General features: G+C 38.9%; 1 long non-coding RNA gene across 2 annotated transcripts in view; it reads right to left on the bottom strand.

Annotated features, from left to right (window-relative positions):
• Nucleotides 1–517: 517 nt before the first annotated feature.
• Nucleotides 518–26,383, bottom strand: part of LOC122687463 — a 36,791-nt gene continuing 10,925 nt past the window's right edge. The window contains exons 1-4 of one of the 2 annotated variants that reach the window (XR_006339148.1): nt 8,761–8,892; nt 7,031–7,156; nt 5,716–5,959; nt 518–614 (exon numbers count right to left, since the gene is read on the bottom strand). This is a non-coding gene — a long non-coding RNA (uncharacterized LOC122687463). Of the gene's footprint in view, nt 615–5,715; nt 5,960–7,030; nt 7,157–8,760; nt 8,893–26,383 lie in introns of those variants that run through there. The other variant, XR_006339149.1, reaches the window with a different exon arrangement.

The following is a 26,383-nucleotide window of genomic DNA, read 5'->3' as shown; positions in this document are numbered from 1 at the left end:
CATCATATTGCTAGGAATTAAAGAGGCGTGGATAAATTATTTGCATAGGCATAATTGCTCTTTCATCTTTCAGGATTCAAGAAAACAAAACAGGACTTCCTGGTGGTCCAGTGGTTAAGAATCTGCCTGTCAGTGCAGGAGACACAATTTCAACCCCAGTTCCAGGAAGATCCCGCATACTGCAGGGCAACTAAGCCCCTGTGCTACAAATACTGAGTTCGCATGCTCTAGCGCCTGAGAGCCGCAACTACTGAGCCCACTTCCTGCACCTACTAAAGCCTGCACGCCTTAGAACCCTAGCTCCATGACAAGTGATGCCACTTCAGATGCAATGAGATGCGATGAGAAGCCTGTGCACAGCTAGAGAGGGCCCACACACAGCAACAAAGACCCATCACAGCCAAAAATAAATGAATAAACAAAAAATAAAATACAGGCATAACAATATTGGTAATAATAGTATCTGTGAGCATCAGCAAACCTCCATGCAGTGACCCAGTATTCATACCTCTAATGCTAACAGGCAGGATCCTAGAGAGCCTTACGTGTCTGTATGCTTCCATTCTAGTAGACTGCATTTGTAATATTCCTCTTAATCAGACTCAGTTCTGCTCCTTCAAAGAACCAGGGCAGAAGGTTAAGTTATTCTCCATTATTATTTTGTAACAGTTTTAAACATTTACTTTTCATAGTCATCAGGGAAATGCAAATGAAAACTACAATAGGATGTACTGTATACCCACTAGAATAGCTAAAATTAAAATGTTTGATCACAGTTTTCAACTATTCCATATCAAAGTAGTCCTCATATGTTAATCAGCTATGGTTTATTTCCCTTCCTTTTTCTCTAATAGCATCTACATATCAGTTCCCCACTAAGCCCTTTCTTCTTTTGTATTGATCATTGTTATTTGAGATGGGGATTTCTAAATCATTCATTTTTAAGAATTTCCTGTAGGTGAGAAATGACCTGGATGGTCATCTAGGCTAAGTGATTTTGCTACTTTTTTCTAAAGCAGTATCTCTATTTTCTGTAGTCACAAAATTAACTGGCTTCCTCCAATCTAGGTTGCCTTCATGATTCTTTATGAGGGCTTGCCATTTTGCATTTATGTACCTAAAGTTTCCAAAAAGACCTTCTGTTAGCATAGCCCTATTACTGAAACCTCATTAGCAGACAAATGGTATGATTTTTGGACTTAAGAAATATTCCTCATTTTTAGGAAGTAAACATTTTAGCGTGTGTGCTTTATGACACATACTCTATTATTACTGGATTTTTTTCTCCTCATTCTCTTCCTTTAAGTATCCTAGATGATAACTGTTTGGAGCATCTGAAGTCATAGGCTTTAGTTCAGAAAGCCACAACAGTGCTGCAGGTGTTTCTGAGAACAGGATTTGCAAAAGTGGTAGGTGTCAGAAATCAAGAGTAAATATTCACTCCCAAAAGGATGAGGCCCCATTATCAGTGAGAACTTCTGTGATCAAAGAGGGTTAGTGCAACAAGAGAGTTGGAGTTAGAAGTAGAATACGTTTGGATGAGGAGTCACACAGAGGTGGCAGATTCAAGAAAATAGAACTAATGGCATTTTTCATAAGACTATAATAACTTTAAACTTTGTATGGAAACATAAAAGACCCCAAATGGTCAAAACAATCTAGAAAAAGAAGAACAGAGCTAGGAGAATCATATTCCCTGCCTTCAGACTATACCACAAAGCCACAGTAATCAAAATAGTATGGCACTGGCACAAAAACAGATACATTAATCAATGGAATAGGAAAGAAAGCCCAGAAATAAACCCATGTACTTATGATTAATTAATCTATGACAAAGGGGGCAAGAATATACAATGGAGAAAAGATAGTCTCTTCAATAAGTGGTGCTAGGAAAACTAGATAGACACATATAAAAGAATGAAATGAAAGTATTCTCTAACACCATATGCAAAAAACAACTCAAAATGGATTAAAGACCTAAATGTAAGAGCAGATACTATAAAACTCCTTGAGGAATACATAGGCAGAACACTCTGTGACAGAAATCGTAGCAATATTTTTTTTGGATCCCTCTCCCAAAGCAAAGGAAACAAAAGAACAAATAAACAAATGGGACCTAGTTAAACTTAAAAGCTTTTGCACAGCAAAGGGAACCATCAACAAAACAAAAAGAGAGTCTACTGAATGGGAGAAAATATTTGCAAGTGACATGACTAATAAGGGGTTAATATTCAACATATATAAATAGCTCATACAACTCAACATCAAAAAAACAAACAATCCATTTAAAAGATGGGCAGAAGAACTGAATACATATTTTTCAAAGAGGAAATGCAGATGGTCAAAAGGCACATAAAAAGATGCTCAACATCACTAATCATCAAAGAAATGCAAATCAAAACCACAATGTGAATATCACCTCACAGTGGTCAGAATGGTTATCATCAAAAAGAACACAAATAGGAGACCTCCTTGGCAGTCTGTTGGTTAAGACTCCATACTTCCAGTTCAGGGGCCTCAGCTTCCATCTTTGGTGGGGGAACTAAGATTCTACATGCCATGAAGTGAAACATAAATAAATAAATAAGTATAAAAAGAACAATCCAAAGTCACATTTTTAAAAAAGAGCAGAAATAAATGTTGGTGAGGATGTGTAGAAAAGGGAACTCTCCTAAAGTGTTGGTGGGAATGTAAATTGGTGCAGCCACTGTGGAAAGCAGTATGGAGGCTTCCCCAAAAACTAAAAACAGAAATACCACATGGCCCAGCAACTTCATTCCTAGGTAAATTTTGAAAAGAACAAAAACACTAATTCCCAAAGATACATGTGCCCCAACATTCACAGCAGCATTAGTTACAATTGCCCAAGTATGGAAGCAACCTAAGAATCCATCAGCAGATGAATGGATAAAGATGTAGTATGTGTATACAATAGAATATTGCTTAGCCACAAAAGAGAATGACATTTTTGTTACAACTGGAGAAGGCTCTATCTAGTAGTCAGAGGTCAGGGAAGCTCCTGGACACCTTACAATGTGAAGGAATACTCCCTAAAACGATGGGTCATTAGCCTCAAAATATTAATAGTACTGAGGTTGAGGGCTTCTTTGGTGGCTCAGTGGTAAAGAATCTGCCTGCCAATGCAGGAGGCATGGGTTCAATTCCTTTTCTAGGAGGATCCCACATGCCATGGAGCAACTAAGCCCTTGTGCCATAACTATTGATCCTGTGCGCTAGAGCCTGGCACTTGAAACTACTAGGTCCATGTGCTGCAACTACTGAAGCCCATGTGCCTTAGAGCCTGTGTCCCACGACAAGAGGAAGCGCCAACCCACAGTGAGAAGCCTGTGCACCACAACCAGAGAGGAGCCCCCCACTCGCCACAACTAGAGAAAAGCCCGCTCAGCAGTGAGGACCCAGCACAGCCAAAAATAAATATATAAAAATAAAATTATAAAAAAATTAGTCCCAGGGATGTAATATATAGAATGGGGAATATCATCAATTAAAAAAAAAAATAGTACTGAGGTTGAGAAATGCTGTTTGAGAACATTCAGAACACAAGTAGTGCTGAGGATAAGGTGGTCTTGTCTTATTCTCCATTTACTGTGAATTTCTATCATTCACTAATAAGTATAAAATTAATATAAATTAGTAATTGTAGAAGCGAGAACTTTATTCAAGAAGGCTTTGTACACTAGTATTTCTCCAGTGGTGACAAGCTTCCCATGGCGATGATTTTCAAGATGTGTGACTTGTAGAAAAGGTAGGAAAAATCCACAATGTGGTTGACTATTCCCTGGGGGCATACCCTTTCCCATTAGGATTGCTCCAGCATAGCACACTTATATTAATATCAGCCAGTTTACTTTGAATCTGCCCATAGAAGCCCATGCCCTTACATTTTACTGTTGAAGCAGTGATATTGTTCACAGTAAAGGTCTTTGGGTTAAAAGCTTCTGATAAGTTTAGTGTATACCTGCATTGGTCTATTCTATCCTAGGTCTATTAATTTCCCCCTCCAGTGTTTGGAAGACGTTTTTCTTATTTCTGCTTCTAATATTGGTGAAAAAGCTGTTATTAATACATCAGTTTTCCTTGAATGATGACTTAATGGCAAACTTTTTCATCCTTGATGCTTTAAAATTTCACTATAATAAATCTCTTGATTTCCTTCCTGTCAAAACTCTAATTAGATCTTTTATTGCAACTCCATGTTTTAACTTTTAAAGACCATTTCTTTATTCTTTTGCCAGAGAACTTCTTAGCTTACTTCCAGATCACTTGTTTGGTTAGCTGTGTTTATTTGAATATTCAGCCCATTTGTTAACTTCAGTTTTTCCAAGATATATAGTTGGTTCTTTCTCATGATCACTTATCCTTGTTTCAAACAAGATAATTCTAAGATTAAACATTTTAAGATTCTGGCTTAATTTCAGTGATTTGTTTTCTTACCGTCAGTACTTCTGATATGTACTGGCTTTCCACATGTTTAAGCAGTGGCACTATTTATTGTACAAATAACATTATCTGAGCAGGTACTGTTTTTAGATACTTTATATAATCCTTTAATCCTTTTATTTGGACATGACTAACCAAATAAGCACAGCACAATCCTTTTATTAACTTTATGAACTAAGTAATAGTAATCCCACTTTACAGATGATTAAACTGCATCAATGAGTAAGGCAGATAAAAACTTATTCAAAGCCATTGAGTTAGTTTTCAAGTCAGGACACAATCCTATAGAGCAGTGGTCTCCAATCTTCTGGCACCAGTGACCGGTTTCAAGGAAGATATTTTTCTACCAACCAGGAGTTGGGGATGGTTTCAGGATGACTCAAGTACATTTATTGCACACTTTATTTCTATTATTGTTATATCAACTCCACCTCAGATCATCAGACATTAGATCCCAGAGTTTAGGTGCCCTTTATAGACCCCTCCTTTACCTAGGTGGTACTAGCCACCTGAGGCCCTTGGGTATGATCCAAGATTGCATGCTCATTCTTTGCTCCTGAAAGCAACTCCCCCAGTAGCTGCTGGCTAGCCCACAGTGGAGCGGGTAGGGCCATCCTGACACTTGTCTATCGTGTCTTAGTTACCTGTGTCCCCGTTCTCTGCGCCTGCCTCCAGCACTGGAAGGGCATGTGGGTTGTAGCTGCCTATTCACTGTATATCTTTCAAGTGAAGTCCTCTTTTCTAGACCAAGAGCTCTTGTTTAAGTTTAGCTTTGCATTTATTAGAAAACCCTACTATTTTGTAAATTTAATATAATTTAAGTGGAGAAAGAAATGGCAACCCACTCCAGTGTTCTTGCCTAGAGAATCCTGTGGACAGAGGAGCCTGGTGGGCAGCTGTCCATAGGGTCGCACAGAGTTGGACATGACTGAGGCGACTTAGCAGCAGCAACAATATATTAAGTTGTGGGGAGGAGAATTAGCAAGACATTAGGTTTCGCTACTTAATTTCATCTGTATCCACTTGGACTAACTGAATTTGCTAGAACCTGATTCTACATCTGGGTGTTGAGGGAATTTTTTTTTAAGTCTAATGCATCCACGGTACCTCAGGAAGCTTTCAAACTCCCATTTATGAACCTAACCGTTCTTATGCTCCAATAGCGATCTCTCCACACATAATCATAATGCAAAACGCATTTATTTGCATGTACAACAAGGAGGATTAGGATCTGAGATGAAAAGAAAAGCATACTTCTGTCAAATGGAGATCAGGATTCTTAAGGAGCTGGCTTTGGGATCTTCTGGGCAGGAGGACTCGGAGAGTTGCCGGCAGATTCTGTCTTTTGACCTGATGCTCCAGATGGTCCGGCGACATTTTCAGGCTGTCCTTCACTCTGGGCTGACGTTTCCAACTCCTTCTGATAGTTAAGCTGGTATTCCAGATAGCTTATGTTCCTGGTCTGTTCATCCAGGTACTTTTTCATGAAGCGTAAGAGCTACAGAAATAAAAACAAGAAAAAATTCATTAAGGACCTTGTCTGTAGCAGGAGACAATCTAATCTCCTACCCAAATTATAGTTCATGGACCAGCAGCTCTAGGAGTTTGTCAGAAATACAGAATCTCAAATCTCTTCCACGCCTACTAAATCAAAATCTGTTTTAAGAAGGGACTAGATGATTTACATGCATAATGAAGTTCAAAGGCATCAATCTCTGACATTCAAGACCTCCAGATGAATACAAACATCCACTTTTTAAAGATTTATTTATTAGAGTATAGTTGGTTTCAATGTTATCTTTTCTTAAAATTATTTAGTTGGAGGATAATTACTTTGCAATATTGTGATGGTTTTTGCCATACATCAACATGAATTTGCCACAGGTATACATGTGTCCCCCTCCATCCGGAACCCCCCTCCCACCAAACATCCACTTTCAATGAGTATGAGTGTTAAGGCATCTCATCAAAAGCACAGATTAATTTAATAAGCTACTCCTGTAATGGTTGTTCACCCTATTTGAATCATAGGTTAAGTGTCAAGTAAGCTCCCAGACCTCATTCCCAAGCACTGAAATTTTAGGGTTCTGGTGTAAGGCTCAGGCATTTGATAGTTTTCAGGGCTCTACAGTGAGTCCAATATGCAGCAAGTTTGATAGCTTTCCTACTAGATCATTTTCTTCAACTTCCAGAGAAACTAAGAACTTTGGTGAGAAATTTTATCACTGCAATAGAGTGTTCACCATTAACCAAAGAACACTTCAGAGAAGTCTACAGAATAGGTCACCATTGACATTCACTTTTGTAGGGGTAGTCTAGGATAGCGACTCTCAAGATGGGTTTATTTAAATATTCAGAGTGCAGATTATTCCTGAAAAGTCTTCATCTTGTATCGAGTTGCCTTTCTCCTTACCAGGGCCCCTGCTCCTCCCACCTCCCAATTACTCTAAGAAATAAGTTCATATACTCCCTTTAGAGGAAATAAGCACATTAGATGATCCATTGCCTTGGGTTCATTTCCTAGAAGCAAGCCATCATCTAGAAGTGAAAGGAGCTGTTTGCTACTTACATTGGTTTCTCTATTCCTAGAAGCTGAGGCCTTCAGGTCTTGCAGGAGCGTGTTTAACACATTCTCCAACTCCAGAGCAGACAGTATAGCTTGTTTACCAGTTCCCCAGTTATCTATATCAGGCCTCTGTTGGAGAGAAAGAGGGAGTCACTCTCCTAGTTGAGGCGCAGCTTAGTTACACCCTACTTCCTGGGCAGATTTAAAGGTTTGCAGAGACCAGTAGTTTCCATGCTTTGTGGCATGATGGAATCAGTGGAGCCCCTTAAATACTGGTGTCTGGCTGTCAGCTGCAGACGTTCTGACTTAATTGGTACCGAGGAGCAGGGCTTTTAAAAGCTCTCCAGGTGACTTTAATGTTCTGCAAAGCATGGATACCACTAGCAGTTATGTGCACTCTTCCATTAGCTTTGGAATTTCTTTAGCTTTGGAGAGTAGTTCAGTTCAATTACCACCAGACATTTAGTTGTCTTTAGAGACCTGGAGTTAAAAAGAACCCCTCAGATAAGGAGGGATATTTCCAAATGTAATAGCTTCAACTAAGGTTTAGATTGCTTCTTTAGAGTATATCAAAAACATTAGGAGTAAATCAACTTTAGATTGTTGCTTTTTTCTGTTTCCTGGTTTTAGAACATAAATATATATGGCTGTGTTAGTCGCTCAGTTGTGTCCGACTCTTTGAGACCCCATGGACTGTAGCCCACCAGGCTCCTGTCTCCTCTGGATTCTCCAGGCAAGAGTACTGGAGTGGGTTGCCAGTCCCTCCTCCAGGGGAATCTTCCCGCCCCAGGGATCAAACCCAGGTCTCCTACATTGCAGGCAGATTCTTTACCATCTGAGCCATGGGGGGAAGCCCTTTTAGAACATAAATACCTATTCTCTATCATTTGGGTGAGTCCCTATTCATCATGTTTAAGTTGGTAATAGTAATTATTCCTAAGAAAGAGGAAATAAGAGACAAGTATGTAGCAATAGGGCCTCCCTTGTGGCTCAGCATTAAAGACTCTGCCTGCATTGCAGGAGACCCAGGTTCAATCCCTGGATTGGGAAGATCCCCTGGAGGAGAGCATGGCAACCCACTCTTTCACTCTTGCCTAGAGAGTCCCATGGACGGAGGAGCTTGGCAGGCTGCGGTCCATAGCGTCGCACAGAGTCGATGCAGCTGAGGCAGCAGCAGCAATTAGAATGTACAACTCTACAAATGTAGAGTCTGTTCCAGTGGGAAAAAAAGTTTATTTTAGTAAATACATTGAAGAGGCAGCTGTATTAAATGCCTGAGTGTGTGTCTGAATTAAAGAGCTAACATAAGATACAAACCACTCTAGAAGAGAACAGATCTTCTCAAACTATACAGAGGATTAGAATCATCTGGAGAGCTTGTTAAGCTCTTTAGCTCCTTGGGCCCCACCCTTAGAGAGGGTGACTCAGTTTCTTAGAGTGGGCCCCATGAATTTGCATTTCTAATAAGGTCCCAGGTGATGCTGGTGCTGCTGGTCCAGAGGTCACACTTTGTATCACTCTTTCAGAAAAGAAAAACTAAGATTTAATGACTGAAATTTACTCAAAATGATATGAAGAGGTTACAGACAAGATACATGCTTACCCTCAGTCAGCTGCTATAATCCCATGTAGGAACATGAGTAATGGAACAAGTCAGAAAACAACTAATAACTTAGTTTTCTAGACCCAGCAAGGGCCCTATAGAGATCATCATAACAAAGCTACATCGTCACCTTAATCACCGGAAGGCAGATTTTGCATTTATATTTTCTTAGATATTTTATGAACTGCTTTGCATGCTCCCTCTTCACATCAGCTTGGTCTTGGAAGAATGAATGAAAAGTAGGCGCTTCTGAATCTTCAATGTGATAACAGGCCTGGAGCAGAGATAAGAATGGGGAGAGACTGCAGGTAAGAGGAGTTGGTGTTTAGGGCAGGAATCTCACACAAACTCACTTTATCTCTATGGCTGTCCAAAAGAGGCCTTCTTTGTTCATGCCAGGGTTCTCAGTCTGCTCTTTGACTTCCAGAAGGCCCCAACTGCCTTCTGAAACCCAGGCTACCTCAAAGAGAAGCGACCCAGGTTTTAACATGCTGGTGCCTAGCATTTGGCCATTAGACCTCTTTAAGGGTCAGGTTTATGAACGCTATATGCTAGCACCATAACCAGTGTTTATGTTGACAACTGGCAGAAGTCCAGCGTAAAGTAAGTGACATTCAAAAGTCAATCTTGGGACTTCTCTGATGGTCCAGTGGTTAAGAATCTGTCCACCAAGGCAAAGGAAACCGGTTTGATTCCTGGTCCAGGAAGATCCCACATACGGTGGGGCAACTAAGCCTGTGTGCCACAACTACTAGCCCAAGTGCCCTAGAGCCTGTGCTCTGCAATAAGAGAAGCCCCCGCAATGAGAAGCCCATGCACCGCAACTAGAGTGTTCCCACTCACCGTAACTAAAGAAAACACACACACAGCCATGAAGACCCAGTGCAGCCAATAAGTCAATAAACTTAAGAAAATGTTTAAAACCACTGAACTCTACAAAAGTCAAACTATTTCATTAACCCTACCATATCAACACTTGCAGATGGGTGAAAAAATTATTTATAACAGTGTCGGATGCCTGCGCAAGTTTTGGGAATACTCTGGAAAAGAATTATTCTCCCAACTATTCACCCACAGTTTGCAATCATAGCGCTAAATCACTGGGCCTCAGAGCAGCAAAATCCCAGCCACTAAATTGTTGTTTCCTCTGGTATCAAACAACAAACATGGCCACAACAAAAATGAGGAAGGCTTTGTAAGATACATTATCTGGACCAGATCTGAAACCTCCCTGACAGTAACTCCAGGACACATACTAACCATAGATAAATAAGCATCACTGACATGCAGCTCGTAAGATGCTACTTTATTGAGAGCATCCCTACATTCTTCAGAAAGAAGGCCCTTTGCCTGGGTTGCCATCTCAGCTTTAGGAAAAACCAGGCATAAAAAGTGCTACCTGCCAAGGTAAGAGACCTCTTAAATACTAACAGGCTTAAATATATATATGTGTGTAGCCAGCCCACTTCTATTCAGCTGTAAACAAGATGATATGCTATTCAGCTGAGATTAACAGCTACTAACCTACCAATGAGGATGTTGTTTTGCATGAAAGAACCAATCTGATAGAGAAAAAGGTGGGAAAAGCTAAATCCTCCTAACTATCCCAGCCAGTGTTTTGCATTTGCCCTCATGTTCTCTGACTATGATTTGAGAAGGCTGATTTAAACACTTCCTGAATGGGGAAGCATTAACAGAATAGACTCATTACCTTTAACTGTTTCCTTTTTTTTCAAAAAAAGGCATCATGCTAGGTCCTATGGAGAATCTAAGAAAACTGACTAAAATACACTTTTTACCTATAAGGGACATATTCCCTTCTCACAAGACTTCAACATACACAATTTTAAGCCAGGGTATGATGGGAGTTCTGACTTGTCAGAGTTTCACAGATGGCTCAAGTGGTAAAGAATCCGCTTGCCAACTCAGGCGATGCAAGAGACGCGGGTTCCATCCCTAGGTCGGGAAGATCCCCTGGAGGAGGAAATGGCAACCCATTCCAGCATTCTTCCCTGTAAAATTCCACAGACAGAGAACCTTGTGAGCTACAATCCACGGGGTTGCAAAGAGTCAGACATGACTGAACACACACAAGCTTCTGGATTGTTAAAGGCATATTTATAGGAGGGGATTACAGCCGATTACATTGATAAACTGGCATCTGAAATTGGCCTTGGAGCGTGGGTAAGAATGTAGAAAAATAGAACTGGAAGAGGGTGTTTCACCTGGAGGAAGGACACAGACAGGCTGTAAGGTCAAGATATAAGGCTGGTTTCTCCAAGCTACAGTGACTCTTCCATGTGGGAACCTTTTGGTTCTTTCTCCACTAGGAAATAATAGGTGCTGAATCAATATTTGTTAGAAAAAAAAAATTATTTTACATGTATAAGATCTCCCATAGTGTGGTAGATTCTTATTTTGAGCCTAAGTCACGTCTTGTTGCAATGAAATAGAAGTGACAGGTCACCAAAAGTCTCTCTCGGTGAGGCAGTGAAGAGTGAGGGGTTCCTGAGGGAGAGTGCATCCTAGGAGAAGGGGCCATCTAGCCTACGTTTGGCCGAGTCATAAAGACAAGGTCTTCAAAGAGAAGAAATCATTATAAAAGGGCCTATTATCTGCTACTTTTGTTTTCTGACCCAACACTGCCCTTGTCCCAAATGAATTCTTGTCGTAGCCTCAGAATGTGTCTTGAGTAGGTGTTCCCCAGACCATCACTTGTATATGAATCACCTGGGACTCTTCTTAAAAGGCAGGTTCTGATACACAGCGCCTGAGAGTCTGCATTTCTAACAATTCTGCCCAATGATGCTGGTCCACGGACCACATTTTGAGTAGAAAGTGTCCCAAGACATGGGACATGCTGGTGAACCTCTCCAATAGGAGAGGAGAAGGGGACATTCTGTGCTTCCTTTTGTTTAAAAAAATTTATTATATTATTTAAAAAATTTATTTTTAATTGATGATTGCTTTATAATACTGCTTTGGTTTCTGTCACAGATCAACATAAATAGGTCTGAATTGAGGCACTGGGGATCTTCATTGTGACACTCAGGGCTTAGTCACCCTGCAGCATGCGGGATCTTAGTTCCCTGACCTGGGACTGAATCCATGTCCCCTGCATTGGAAGGCAGATTCTCAACCACCAGGGAAGTGCAGTCTATGTTTCTGCACACACCGCAGCACTGTTTTGGCATTTCCAGGATGTCTGTGGCAGCATCCTGGGGAAGGCAGTGTCTCCAGGAAACTCAGCAACATCTAGCCCATGATGGTTAGAGCTGAGATGAGGGAAGAAAACAGGTGACTAGACAGGTAACTGGTTTTACTTATAGCACAAGTGAAACATTATCTGAAGTCCCAGAAAAATTTGGGGGACCTTTTCAGGAGATTAGGGTCCTATGTGAGAAGTGAGGACAGTTCAGTTCAGTTCAGTTCAGTCACACAGTCGTGTCCAAATCTTTGAGACCCCATAGACTGCAGCATGCCAGGCCTCCCTGTCCATCACCAACTCCTGGAGTTTACTCAAACTCATGTCCATTCAGTCGGTGATGCCATCCAACCATCTCATCCTCTGTTGTCCCCTTCTCCTCCCTTCAATCTTTCCCAGCATCAGGGTCTTTTCAAAAGAGTCAGTTCTTCAAATCAAGTGGCCAAGTATTGGAGTTGAAGCTTCAGCATCAGTCCTTCCAATGAATATTCAGGACTGATTTCCTTTAGGATGGACTGGTTGAATCTCTTTGCAGTCCAAGGGACTCTCAAGAGTCTTCTCCAACATCATAGTTCAAAAGCATCAATTCTTCAGCACTCAGCTTTCTTTATAGTCCAACTCTCACATCCATACATGACTACTGGAAAAACCATAGCTTTGACTAGATAGAACTTTGTTGGCAAAGTGATGTCTCTACTTTTTAATATGTTGTCTAGGTTGGTCATAGCTTTTCTTCCAAGGAGCAAGTGTCTTTTAATTTCATGGCTGCAATCACCATCTGCAGTGATTTTGGAGCCCCCCCAAAATAAAGTCTGTCACTGTTCCCACTGTTTCCCCATCTATTTGCCATGAAGTGATGGGACCAGATGCCATGATCTTAGTTTTCTGAATGTTGAGTTTTAAGCCAGCTTTTTCACTCTCCTCTTTCACTTTCATCAAGAGGCTCTGTAGTTCTTCGCTTTCTGCCCTAAGAGTGGTGTCATCTGCATATCTGAGGTTATTGATATTTCTCCCAGCAATCTTGATTCCAGCCTGTGCTTTATCCAGCACTTCTCATGATGTTCTCCGCATAGAAGTTAAATAAGCAGGGTGACAATATACAGCCTTGACGTACTCCTTTCCCTATTGGGAACCAGTCTGTTGTTCCATGTCCAGTTCTAACTGTTGCTTCCTGACCTGCATACAGATTTCTCAGGAGGCAGGTCAGGTGGTCTGGTATTCCCATCTCTTTAAGAATTTTCCACAATTTGTTGTGATCCACACAGTCAAGGGTTTGACATAGTCAATAAAGCAGAAGTAGATGTTTTTCTGGAACTCTCTTACTTTTTCGATGATCCAGCAGATGTTGGCAATTTGATCTCTGGTTCCTCTGCCTTTTCTAAATCCAGCTTGAACATCTGGAAGTTCATAGTTCACGTACTGTTGAAGCCTGGCTTGGAGAATTTTGATCAATACTTTGTTAGTGTGTGAGATGAGTGCAATTGTATGGTAGTTTGAGCTTTCTCTGGCATTGCCATTCTTTGAGACTGGAATGAAAACTGACCTTTTCCAGTCCTGTGGCCACTGCTGAGTTTTCCAAATTTGCTGGCATATTGAATATAGCACTTTCACAGCATTATCTTTTAGGATTTGAAATAGCTCAACTGGAATTTCATCACCTCCACTAGCTTTGTTCATAGTGATGCTTCATAAGTCCCACTTGACTTCACATTCCAGGATGTCTGGCTCTAGGTGAGTGATCACACCATCCTGGTTATCTGGAGTATGAAGATCTTTTTTATATAGTTCTGTGTATTCTTGCCACCTCTTCTTAATATCTTCTGCTACTGTTAGGTCCATATCATTTCTGTCCTTCATTGTGCCCATCTTTGCATGAAATGTTCCGTTGGTATCTCTAATTTTCTAGAAGAGATCTCTAGTCTTTCCCATTCTATTGTTTTCCTCTATTTCTTTGCACTGATCACTGAGGAAGGCTTTCTTATGTCTCCTTGCTATGCTTTGGAACTCTGCATTCAAATGGGTATATCTTTCCTTTCGCCTTTGTTTTTCACTTCTCTTCTTTTCACAGCTATTTGTAAGGCCTCCTCAGACAGCCATTTTGCTTTTTTTCATTTCTTTTTCTTGGGGATGGCCCTGATCCCTGCCTCCTGTACAATGTCATGAACCTCTGTTCATGACAAGTGTCAATAAAATCTGGATTATTGCTGTTAATATGACTCCATCTACAAAGTAGTAAATCTGGAAGATAATGGTTTTACCTAGTGTGAGATGATAATTAGAGTTTGAATATTTCAGGATAATCTATAAGATATTTTCATGCATATATTCCATGATTCTACCTTTCCATCTGGGCTAAAAACACAGAACTGTGTACATGTGAAGAAAATGTTCCTATTCCTGTGGGTTAAATATTATTAAGAAATATTCTCTCTCAATCCCAAACTCCCAATTTATCCCTCACCACACTTCATTCTCCCTCTGGCAACCATACATTTGTTTTCTAAGTCTGTGAACCTATTTCTGTTTTGTAAATACAAGTTCGTTTATGTATTTTATTTAGATTCTGCATAAAAGTGGTATCATATGATGTTTGTCTTTCTCTGACTTACTTCACTTAGTATGATAATTTCTAAGTCCATTCATGTTGCTGCAAATAGCATTATTTCATTCTTTTTAATGGCTGAGTAATATTCCATTATATATATATATATATGTATATATATATATATATACACCGCATCGTATTTATCCATTCTTCTATTGATGAACATTTAGGTTGCTTACATGTATTGACTATTGTAAACAGTGCTGCAACAAACATTGGTGTGACATGCTACTATATTTATTTTTTTATTTTATTTTTTTTTACACTACTATATTTAAAATAGACAACCAGCAAGGACTCATTGTATAGCACAGGGAACTCTACTCAATATTCTATAATAACCTAAATGGGAAAAGAATTTGAAAAAAGAATAAACACATGTATAGCTGGTAAAGAATCTGCCTGCAATGCAGGAGACCCCAGTTTGATTCCTGGATTGGGAAGGTCCCTTGGAGAAGGGATAGACTACCCACTCCAATATTCTTGGGCTTCCCTGGTGCCTCAGCTGGTAAAGAATCTGCCTGCAATGCAGGAGAACTAGGTTCGATCCCTGGTTTAGGAAGATCCCTGGAGAAGGGAAAGGCTACCCACTCCAGTATTCTGGCCTGGAGAATTCCATGGACTGTATAGTCCATGGGGCCACAAAGAATCAGATATGACTGAGTAATTTTCACTTTCATATATATATATATACATATATATATATATATATATATATATATATATATATATAAACCTGAATCACTTTGCTGTATACTTGAAACTAACAACATTGTTAATCAACTATACTTCAATATAAAATATAAATAAATAAACTATGACACAAACGAACTTATCCATAAGCAGAAGCAGACTCACAGGACACAGAGAACAGATTCGTGATTGCCAAAAAGGAGGGGGGCTGGGGAAGAATGCACTGGGAGTTTGGGATAAACAAATGCAAACTATTACATGCATGTATAACTGAATTATCTGCTCTACACCAGAAACTAACATAACATTGTAAGTCAGCCATACTTCAATAAGACAAATTAAAATTTTAAAATGAACTGTTGCTATCTAATCACTTAAAAACAACCTCATCAATGTGTAGAAAAAACAAGAGGAAAAAACACATCTTAAAAAACAACTGAGTTAGTGTAGTAGCTTTATAGGTAATTATTTTCTTTTTTCTGTAGTTTTTCAACTTTTATAATTATATATATATTTCATTTTGAAAAAGAAAGCTAACACATACCTTTCTGGAGAATTAGCACAATGTATTTTCCTAATTGGGCTTCCCAGGTGGCGCTGGTGGTGAAGAACCCACCTGCCAATGCAGGAGACATAAGAGGTGAATGTTCAATCTGGGTCAGGAAGATCCCCTGGAGTAGGAAAGGGCAACCCATTCCAGGATTTCTTGCCTGGAAAATTCCATGGACAGAGGAGCCTTGTGGGCTACAGTCCATAGAGTTGCAAAGAGTCAGACATGACTGAAGCGACTTAGCACTCACATTCATTTTCCTAATTGAAGCTCCATATATGTATTTACAAATGTATTTTTTCCTAATTAAAAAAGTAATGCATTATCATTACTAAAAAGTATTCCAAAATTACAGAAATACATAATGTAGAATGTGAAAGCCCAGGGGTAACACTGAAATTTCAATACTTATTTTAAAATCTAATTTGATCCATAATACCACTATTAAATTTTGTTAATCTAATGAACTGACTTCTGAATTATTGGATACAATCAGACTGGTACAGGCACCCTTTCCTCTGGGATGTATTGAAAACAAAAATAGTTTTAAAAAAATTACACAATGCCTCTCAAAAATGTTTTGACCTAATCTAGACTTTCTGCCCTAATCTTATCAACTCTCTAATGATTCAGGAAAAAACAAGCAGTGCTCTTCTGAATTTAATTAAAACTAAGAAATTCTTATCTTTAAACATAAAATATCTTTAGTAGAGCATCTATTATCCTCTATATCCTGTTCTTTGTGCACATTTCCCTTATTAGTTTATAAGCTTCATGAGGAAGCTTAGTCATCTTTGTATATCTCTCAGAGCTCATAGTATGGTGTCTTGTCCATAGCAAGCACTCAATAAATTACACTGAGCAATTTCAAAGTAAAAAGGAACCTAAAAATTTAAAGTCATTTGTTGTCAAGGAAGAAACAGTAGCAAGAGTCAAATGAGTACTTTGCATTTTGGAAAAGCAGGTTAAGTTTCCCCAAATTATGGGGGAGGGTGAAAGCAGGGAATTCCTTGCATGTTTAAAATGAGTCTTAGGGACTTCCCTGGTGGTCTAGTAGCTAAGACTTCATGCTTCCAATGAAGGTTTGATCCCTGGTCAGGGAAATAGATCCCACAAGCCACAACTAAAAAAGATTCTGTGACTCAATGTAGATCGAAGAACCCACGTGCTACAGCTAAGAGAAAATAAGTAAATAAAAATAAATATTAAACAATGAGCCTTAAAAAGAAAAGACCACACTTATTGTGGTCCTGGTACTGAGTGGGTCCTTAAACATTTTTATTAATGAAAGACTGAGAAGTCATTTATCAAGATAGCTCAAGAGGAAACCTTAAAAGTTAAGATGTCAGAAGTGGTTCTGATGACAAAAAAAGAGATGACATCTCCAGAAATCCATGTGCCTGCACACAAGTCCTGCAGCCTCTTCTTCTGGCCTTAGAATGGCTATCTTATCTGCCAGACTATCTTATCTGCCAGACTATCTTATCTGCCAGACTATCTTATCTGCCAGACTATCTTATCTGACTTTCACAGTCTGGGTTTGGTATCCCCACCTCCGTGCTCCTTGGTCGTAGTCATTCTTTCCACATCTTTGTAACTTCCTCCTTATCTGTATGAATTCTCTACTAGTTCATGAGCTCTTTGAAGGTGCTTGCTGGGTCATGACTTTGTATTACCATCATCTAGCATAGACCTGGATGTTGCAGGTCGTCAATAGATATTCCTCCACTAAGAGTAAATAAGTAAATGGTCAAATATTGGGAGGGCAAAAACAGACACATGGAAGACAAATATATGGGGGGGGGGAATGAAAATGTAAAAGAAATATCAGGCAATATAAACTTTCTTATCTATTCATATGTTTAAAGCTAACAGCAACAAAGATTTGAGGCAAGAAGTACATGGCAGGGTTAGGAGATGGAGATGTTTTTGGCCCAAAAGAACAAAGTAGAGAAATTCCCTGGTGGTCCAGTGGTTAAGAATCTGCCTTCCAGTTCAGGGGACAAGGCTTTGACCCCTGGTGCAGGAAGATTCCGCATGCCTCAGGACAGCTAAGCCCATGCATCACAACTACTGAAGCCTGTGCATCTGGAGCCCGCGCTCTGAAACGAGAGAAGCCCCAGCAATGAGAAGTCCAAGCCCCGCAACTAGAGAGTAGCCCCCGCCTGCCGAAACTAGAGAAAGTCTGCGCACAGCAATGAAGACCCAGAATAGCCAAAAATAAATAAAATTAAATTAAAAAAAAGAACAAAGTAGAGAGAAAGAGACACACTAATGGGACAAAAATTGAAGTTAGGCAAAGACAGAGAGAAAGCAGAATAACTGAAGTGGTATATAAAAGAGAAATATGTAGATAAACCAAATCTCAAATATTAATAGAGAAATATTAGTAGTAGGGAAGTAGGAAGTAGTGTGTGTGTGTTAGTCACTGAGTTGTGTCCGACTCTTTGTGACCCCGTGGGCTATAGCCCACCAGACTCCTCTGTCCATGGGATTCTCCAGGCAAGAATACTGAAGTCAATTGCCATTCCTTTCTCCGGGGGATCTTCCCAACCAAGGGATCAAACCTAAGTCTCCTGCATTGCAGGCAGATTTTTTTTTTACTGTCTGATCCACCCAAGAAGCCTGAAGGAAGTCCAGATAGAGTAGTAGGGAATAAAGGTACCTAGATTATTTAAATCTAGGTAGAACACATCCAGGTCTAGATGAGCTTCATTCTTTGGTTGGAATAATGACTTCTGTAAGTGATTATAGGAAGTATTTTGGTAATGTTTAAAGAATATTGGAGAGAAATGCCAGAATACAACTAAAGACATTTATATCTTGGTGGAAAAGATGTAGAAATATGTACCAGATGATAGTACATGTAGTTACACTAGCAGCCATCTGAAAATCAGAGTAGCCATTTATTGGTTTGGGAACACCTTAGCACAAGGCTCTAGTGACATGTTACAAGGCATTATTTTGTCTTCTTTTTAATCTATATTTCTTAAGTCAATAATTTTAATGAATAGAGTTTTATTGTTCATTGTTGCTGTTCAGTCCCTCAGTCGTGTCTGACTCTTTGCAACCCCATGGACTGTAGCACGCCAGGCTTCCCTGTCCTTCGCTGTCTTCCAGCGTTTGCTCAAATTCACGTCCATTGAGTCAGTTACACTATCTAGCCATTTCGTCCTCTGCCACTTCTTTCTCCTGTTGCCTTTGATCTTTCCCAGCATCAGGGTCTTTTCCAGTGAGTTGGCTCTTCCCATCAGATGGCCAAAGTATTGGAGCTTCAGCTTCAGCATTAGTCCTTTCAATGAATGTTCAGGGTTGATTTTCTTTAGGATTCATTGGTTTGCTCTCCTTTCAATCCAAGGGACTCTCAAGAGTCTTCTCCAGCACCACAATTCCAAAGCATTAATTCTGTGGTGCTCACCCTTATGATCCAGCTCTCACATCTGTATATGACAGTGAAAATCCATTACTTTGACTAGATAGACCTTTGTTAGCAAAGTGATGTCTCTGCTTTTTAACATGCTGCCTAGGTTTGTCATAGCTTTCCTTCCAAGGAACAAGTGTCTTTTAATTACATGGCTGCAGTCACTGCAGTGAATTTTGAGTTCAAGAAAATAAAATATGTCACCGCTTCTAGTTTTCCCCTTTTTATTTGCCATGAAGTGATAAGACTGGATGCCATGATCTTAGTTTTTTAAAAAAAAGTTTTATGACTGAATAAAAAAACACTATATATGAACTTCTAGGGAAAATATAAATGATTTATTTTAATAGGCTCAAGGAAATAATAATAAGCAGTCATTATGATTTGATATGAAAACGGATATGCACATATAGTTCATAGAAAGTAAAATGTACAAAGAGTAGTAATATATTATTATTTTAGACTGTATAGTTTCTTTGGAGACATTATCACAAGCATCAAAACCTTGGGAGTTTGGGATGGACATGTACACACTGCTATATTTAAAATGGTTAACCAACAAGGACCTACTGTATAGCACAGGGAACTCTACTCAATATTTTGTAACAATGTGAATGGGAAAAGAATTTGAAAAAGAATATATATATATATATATATATATATATATATAAGTTAATCAATTTACTATATACTTGAAACTAACACGACATTGTTGATCTACACCAATATAAAATAAAAAAATAAATAAAGTCCTTTTAACAGTCACTTCCATAGCTTCATTTGACCAATGTTGACTTATGGTTCATTTAAATGCCCATTTCATTAAAAAAAATGAATACTACTTTTCAACAATTTCCCTTGACCACCAAAAACATCATCCAACAGAAAAAAAAATTGTGATCTCTCAGAAGAGACTTTATTGTACAAAATTATACTGCAATCATTTTTTCTTAAAATGGGAGCACATTGTTGCATGAACTTTTCTACACTGGTTTTAAACATACACACACACACATCATCACCACCAGCAGCAACGAAAAATTTCCAAGCAATGATCTGTAGTCTGGACAATTCTTGGTCAACATCTTAAAGTTGTGTGCTAGAACTCTTGAACTGCTGGGGGGAGAATGTTTGGTATTTAGCGTGAAAGTTTTGGCTGTTTCTTAGAGGAACATGTGTTTGGTTTTGATTTCAGTTTAATTTGATTCAGTGGCTAGAAACACAACTGCTGAACCAACAGTCAACACGAACATGTCTTTCAGTTGAGAGAGGGTCTTGGGAAAAGGGTTATGAGGTGGCTTTCCATGATCTGGCTAGTTCATTGGCAAGGGCTAAAATGCTGGCTTGCAAAGACGGGAATATGATCCTAAACAAACCTGTGGGGAAGAAAAGTATTTGAAAACATTCTTTTGGCCTTTGGTTTCTCCCATCCCCTTTTCTTCTAAGAAATTTAGATGAATGGATAACATTTTTAAATGTATCTTTATTTTTTTTAATAAAAACTTATTTTTTTAATTAAAAAATAATTTTAATTTTTCTGTGCTTTTATTATCTTCATTGTTATACCCTGGATCTGAATAGGAGATTTTAAGTGAATAACATTATGAGCTGTTCTGTGTTATGGTTAAGAATGCAAGATTTGTCAAAGGCAGAGTGGGTGTGAATCTTATTTTGCCACTTTATTCAATGAAGAGGCACTTTTCCAGGCAGTGGGAATGTAGCAGTCAATAAAACAGACAACAGTCCCTGCCATCACAAACCGTGCCTACTACACAGTTAACTACATTAACTATACTGTGATTCAGTTTCCTTCCCCAGGGATTACAAAGGCATCTTGCTTGCTTGCTAAATCGCTTCAGTCAAGTCTGACTCTTTTGCAACCCCATGGACTGTAGCCTGCCAGGCTCCTCTGTCCGTGGGATTTTCCAGGCAAGAATACTGGAGTGGGTTGCCATGCCCTTCTCCAGGGGATCTTCCCGACCCAGGGATTGAACTTGGGTCTCCTGCATTGCAAGCAGATTCTTTACCGTCTAAGCCACCAGGGAAGCCCATAAAGGCATCTACTTCTGGGCATGTCTGAGGTGTTAACTGAGTTGATTCGCATAAAATGCTTAGAACAGAGTTTAGCACATAGAAAGCATTGAATAAATGTTAGCTATTACATTGAAGACTTTTGTTTTTATTGGTGTTAACTTGTTTTATTGTGAAGCCTAACACACGACCGATCCCTGGAAGCTCCTGTATCAAGCCTTTTTCTCAGGTTCTGCTTTCAGGGGAACCCAAACTTTGACACAGGCCTTCACTGATCATGTGTGTTGCCTGTACCTTTTCCCACTCTGTGGCTTGCATTTTCATTATTTTTAGATTTTGATGAAAAACTCTTAACTTTAATCTAGATCAATTTCTCAATCTTAGGTATTTTTGTGTGTGTGTGTGTGTGTTCTGGTCATGAAATCCTTCACTACCGCAATATCATGAAGACATTTTTCTATATTTTCTTCCAAAAGTTTAATTTTTCAAACTCTCACATGTAGAGTTATGGCCCATTTGGAATTGATTTTGTATTTGGTGAGTGGTAAAGGAAGTTTTCTTATATTCTTACAAAGAGTTTCTAGTTGACTGTGGTAGGCAGAATGAGGACCCCACAAAGATGTCCTGGTCCTGATCCCTGGAGCCTCATAATATGTTACCTTCTGCTGCAAAGAGGACCTTGCAGATACGACTCTGGGATGACCAGTTTATCCTGTATTATCTGACTGAGCCCAACCTAACCAAATAGAGCTCTAAAGTAGAATCTTTCCAGGCTGCAGTCAAAGGGAAATTTAATTAGGGAAGAACAGCCAGAGAGATGCAACACTGTTAATCTTGAAGACTGAGGAAAAGGTGCCACAAGCCAAAGTAGAATAGGGAATGTGGGTGGTTTTAGGAATCTGGACATGGCAAGGAAATTAATTCCCTCCTAGAGCCTCCAGAAAAGAATGTTTCTGCCTATCGTTTATTTTATTCTAATGAGGTTTATGTTGGGCTGCTGACTTAGATAATGGTAAGATAATAAATGTGTTGCTTTAAGCCACTACATTTGTGGTTATTTGTTATGGTAGCTACAGAAAATTTACACATTGATCCAACACTATTTATTGAAAAGACTGTCTTTTACCCACTTCTCTGTGGCTCCACTTTTGTCATAATTGCGTATCCATCTATTCATGGCCTGTTTCCACATGTTCTTTTCTGTTTTAGTGGTCTTTTGGTCCAGTTATTGTACTCCAGTTATTGTACAGCCAATATTGTACTCCTTTGTATTCATTGGGACAGACCCTGATGCTGGGAAAGATTGAGGGCAGCAGGAGAAGTGGGCAACAGAGGACAAGATGGTTGAGTAGCATCACCAAGTCAATGGGCGTGAGTTTGAGCAAACTCCAGGAGACAGTGAAGGACAAGGGAGCCTGGCATGCTATGGGCCATGGGGTTGCGACTAAGAGTCATATATGACTTAGCAACTGAACAACAACAAATTGTACTCCTTTAACATCTCTAAGATTTTAATATTTTTAATATTTAAATTATTTATTTAAATTTATTAATATTTAATATTTTAATATTTAATATTTTAATATTTTAAGTAGTTCTGTTAACTAATTCTCAGAGCAAAATTTCCCATGATTTTTTAAAAATTAATTTATTTGGCTGCACTGGGTCTCAGTTGTGGCACACAAGATCTTCTTTGTGGCAGGTTCTTTTTTTCAGTTGCGGCATATGTGAACTTAGCCGCGGATGTGGCATCTAGTTCCGGGCAAAGGACCAAACTTGGGCCGCCTGCATTGGAAGTGTGACGCCTTAGCCCCTGGATGACCAGGGAAGTCCTTCCCATGATGTTCTTTAATAGTAGTTTGTCTTTCCTTACCTCTCTACATTTCAACATAAATTACAAAACCACTTGTCAATTTCAGAAAAGGCAATAACAAAAATTCATTGGGATTTTGATCAGTATTGCACCTGCTCCATAGATTAACTCAGGAACTTGACCACTTTATAATATGGGTATTTAAAACATCTGTGGTATATGACCGAGGATGAAATGGTTGGATGGCATCATTGACTCGATGGACATGAGTTTGAGTAAACTCCTGGAGATGGTGAAGGATAGGGAAGCCTGGCATGCTTCAGCCCATGGGATCACAAAGAGTTGGACATGACTGAGCGACTGAACAGCAAGCAGTTTTCCTAATAATGCTAATAGTTTTCTGTGTAGAGGCCTTGCATATCTTTTGGTAGATTTATTCATGTGTTTAATTTTATTTTAAATGGAGTATTTTAAATATTTTGGGGTTCTTTTGGCTAACGTTACAATTGATTTTTGAAAACTATAATACAGTCTTGTACATTGACTTTTCCTGTAGCCTTGCTAATACACGTATTAATTCTGAAATCTAGCTGTACTTCCTTTTGGAATTTTACTTATGCAACCATCTGACCTGTGACTAATAACAATTTTAGTTCTTTTCCTGCCCTTATAACTTAGGTTTATTTATTTATTTTTCATTATTCTGTGGCTAGAACCTTTAATACAGTGCCGAATAAAAATGGGGGAAAGCAGGCATTTGTCTTATTCTTAATATTCAAGAAAAGCTTTCAATATTTTCCCCAAAAGTATGTTTGTTATATGCCTTTTAGAACTACTGTTGATCAGATTTGGAAGTTCTCATCTATAACTAGTTTTTTAGGAGAAGTTTTTTAAATTAAAGTTTTCTTTTGAGGTAACTTAAAGATTAACATGCAGTTGTGAGAAATAATCCTGAGAAAGTCTGTACCACCTACTCGTTTTTTTCACATGGTACCATCTTGCAGAGATATAGTGTAATGTTACAATCAGGACCTTGACATTACAATCCCATGATCTTATTCAGACCTCTCCCATTTTACTTATACTCATGTGTATTTGGTTCTATGTGATTTCATCACATGTAAGTTGACCATAGTAAAAATATAGAACATTTTCATCACCACAAAGATTGCTCATGTGGCCCTTTTGTATGCACATCTCTTTCCCTAACTCCTAGGAAGCACTAATCTGTTCTTAATTTCTAAAATTTCAACTCTAAAAATTTTATACAAATCAAATAGATCATGTAGTATGCAATCTTCAGAAACTGTTTTCTTCTTCTTCTTTTTTTTTTTTTTACTCAATATAATTCCCTGGAGATTCATCCAAGTTGTTTCACAGACAAAGAGTTCATTCTTTTTTACTGCTTTCCTTATGGTGGCTATATCACACTTTGTGCAAACATTCACCCATTGAAAGACATCTGGGTTGTTTCAGTTTGGGGCTATACAAATAAAGCTGCTCTGGAAATTTATGTATAGATTTTTGTGTGAATGTAAGTTTTCACTTCTCTGGGATAAATGTCCATGAGTGAAAATTGCTGTGGTTTCATGTTTAGTTTTATAAGGAAGTGCTGAACTATTTCCCAGTGTGGCTATACCACGGAGGTTTTTAAACCACGAATAAATGTTGAAGTTTATCAAATGCCTTTATCATCGCCTGTTTAGTTCTTATGTTGTTGTTGTTGTTTTTCCTTTATTCTGTTACAGTGGTGAATTACACTGGTTAATCTTTGATTTAAAGGAAACATTCTCAGCTGAGTTTTGCTTGTCCTCCTTTTTCTAGTCCCTTCAGGTGTATGTTTAGATTGTTTGAGATTTTTCTTACTTCCTTAGGGAAGGGTTGTATTGCTGTCACCTTCCCTCCTGGCATTGCTTTTGCTGCATCCCACAGATTTTTGGATCAGGGTTTTCATTTTCATTTGTCTTCAGGTGTTTTTTTTTTTTTTTAATTTCCTCTTTGATATCTTCATTGATCCATTGGTTGGTTGTGTGTTCTCAGTTGGTCAGTAGCGTCTGACTCTGTGACCCTATGGATCAGTTTTCATGCCCACCAGTTTTCTCTGTCCATGGAATTTTCCAGGCAAAAATACTGGAGCAGCTTGCCATTTCCTACTCCAGGGGATCTTTCTGATCCAGGGATTGAACCCATGTCTCCTGAGTCTCCTGCCTTGGCAAGCAGATTCTTTACTTCTACATCATATGGGAAGCCCCAGTGGTTGTTTAGTAGCATGTTATTTGGCCTCTGTGTGTTTGTGGTTTTCCACAATTTTTTTTCCCTTATACTTGATTTCTAGTTCTATATTGTTGTTGGAAAAGATGCTTGATATAGTTTCAGTCTTCTTAAATTTACTGAGATGGGTTTTGTGGTCTAACATACCACATATATGTATATAAAACCCCCACTGGCCTTCCAAGCCAACTGTTTCGGTGGCTTATCCTCCCAGTGGTGGATTCTTTAGGCCTAGAGCTCTGTATTGGGCTCAGACTCCTAGCTCCTTTGGGAGAATGTCTGCAATTATCTTTTTGTTTGTGTCATCTGCCTGGGAATGTGGGTCTCACGTATCTCACATCTCTGCCCCTCTTACCCATCTTTATTGTAGTGTTCTTCTTCATATCTTTAGCTGTAGAGGATCTCAGCTAGTCTTCACATCCTTCTCATAATAGTTGCTCTGGAAATAGTTGTAATTTTGATATGCCTGTGGGAGGTGAGCTTAGGTTCTTCCTACTCCACAACTGTCTATTTTAAATGGTGAATTGCATAATATGTGAATTATAGCTCAATAAAGCTACTATATATATATGTAATATATATATATAAAATACAAGTTACAAAGTGTCATGGGCTTTCCCGGTGGCCCAGCAGTAAAGAATCCACCTGTCAATGCAAGAGATGTGGGTTCAATCCCTGGGTCAGGAAGATCTTCTGGAGAAGGAAATGGCAACCCACTCCAGGATTCTTGCCTGGGAAATCCCATGGACAGAGGAGCCTGGCGGGCTACAGTCCATGAGGTCTCAAAGAGCCAGACATGACTGAACACGCATGCACGCACAGGATACACTCATTTCCTGGATTAATTTTTGAGTATTCTGATTTTCTCATAGTCTCAAACATTCGGTTATAACTTTAGGGTTAAATTTTTCTCTTAGTAAGCTTTAGGGAGAATCAGTTTGTTCCAAAAATTTTCATATGGTTAATGGAAAATTCACTTCCTCTACCTTTTAAAACATGATGTGAAAATTAAGAGGCTGAATAAAAAAGACTATCCACTGATAAATGCTCAAGTTGCATTTACTATATCTGTGTACCCACATCATCATCCATCAAGAAAACATTATTTTTTTCACAAGTGTTTCTTAGCAAATGACTACTCTGGGGAGCCCTCATAAAACCAAA

Source organism: Cervus elaphus, chromosome 31, assembly GCF_910594005.1.
Source record: "Cervus elaphus chromosome 31, mCerEla1.1, whole genome shotgun sequence".
In the NCBI taxonomy this organism is placed as follows: Eukaryota; Metazoa; Chordata; class Mammalia; order Artiodactyla; family Cervidae; genus Cervus; species Cervus elaphus.
This window is presented reverse-complemented; position numbering and strand designations above follow the sequence as displayed.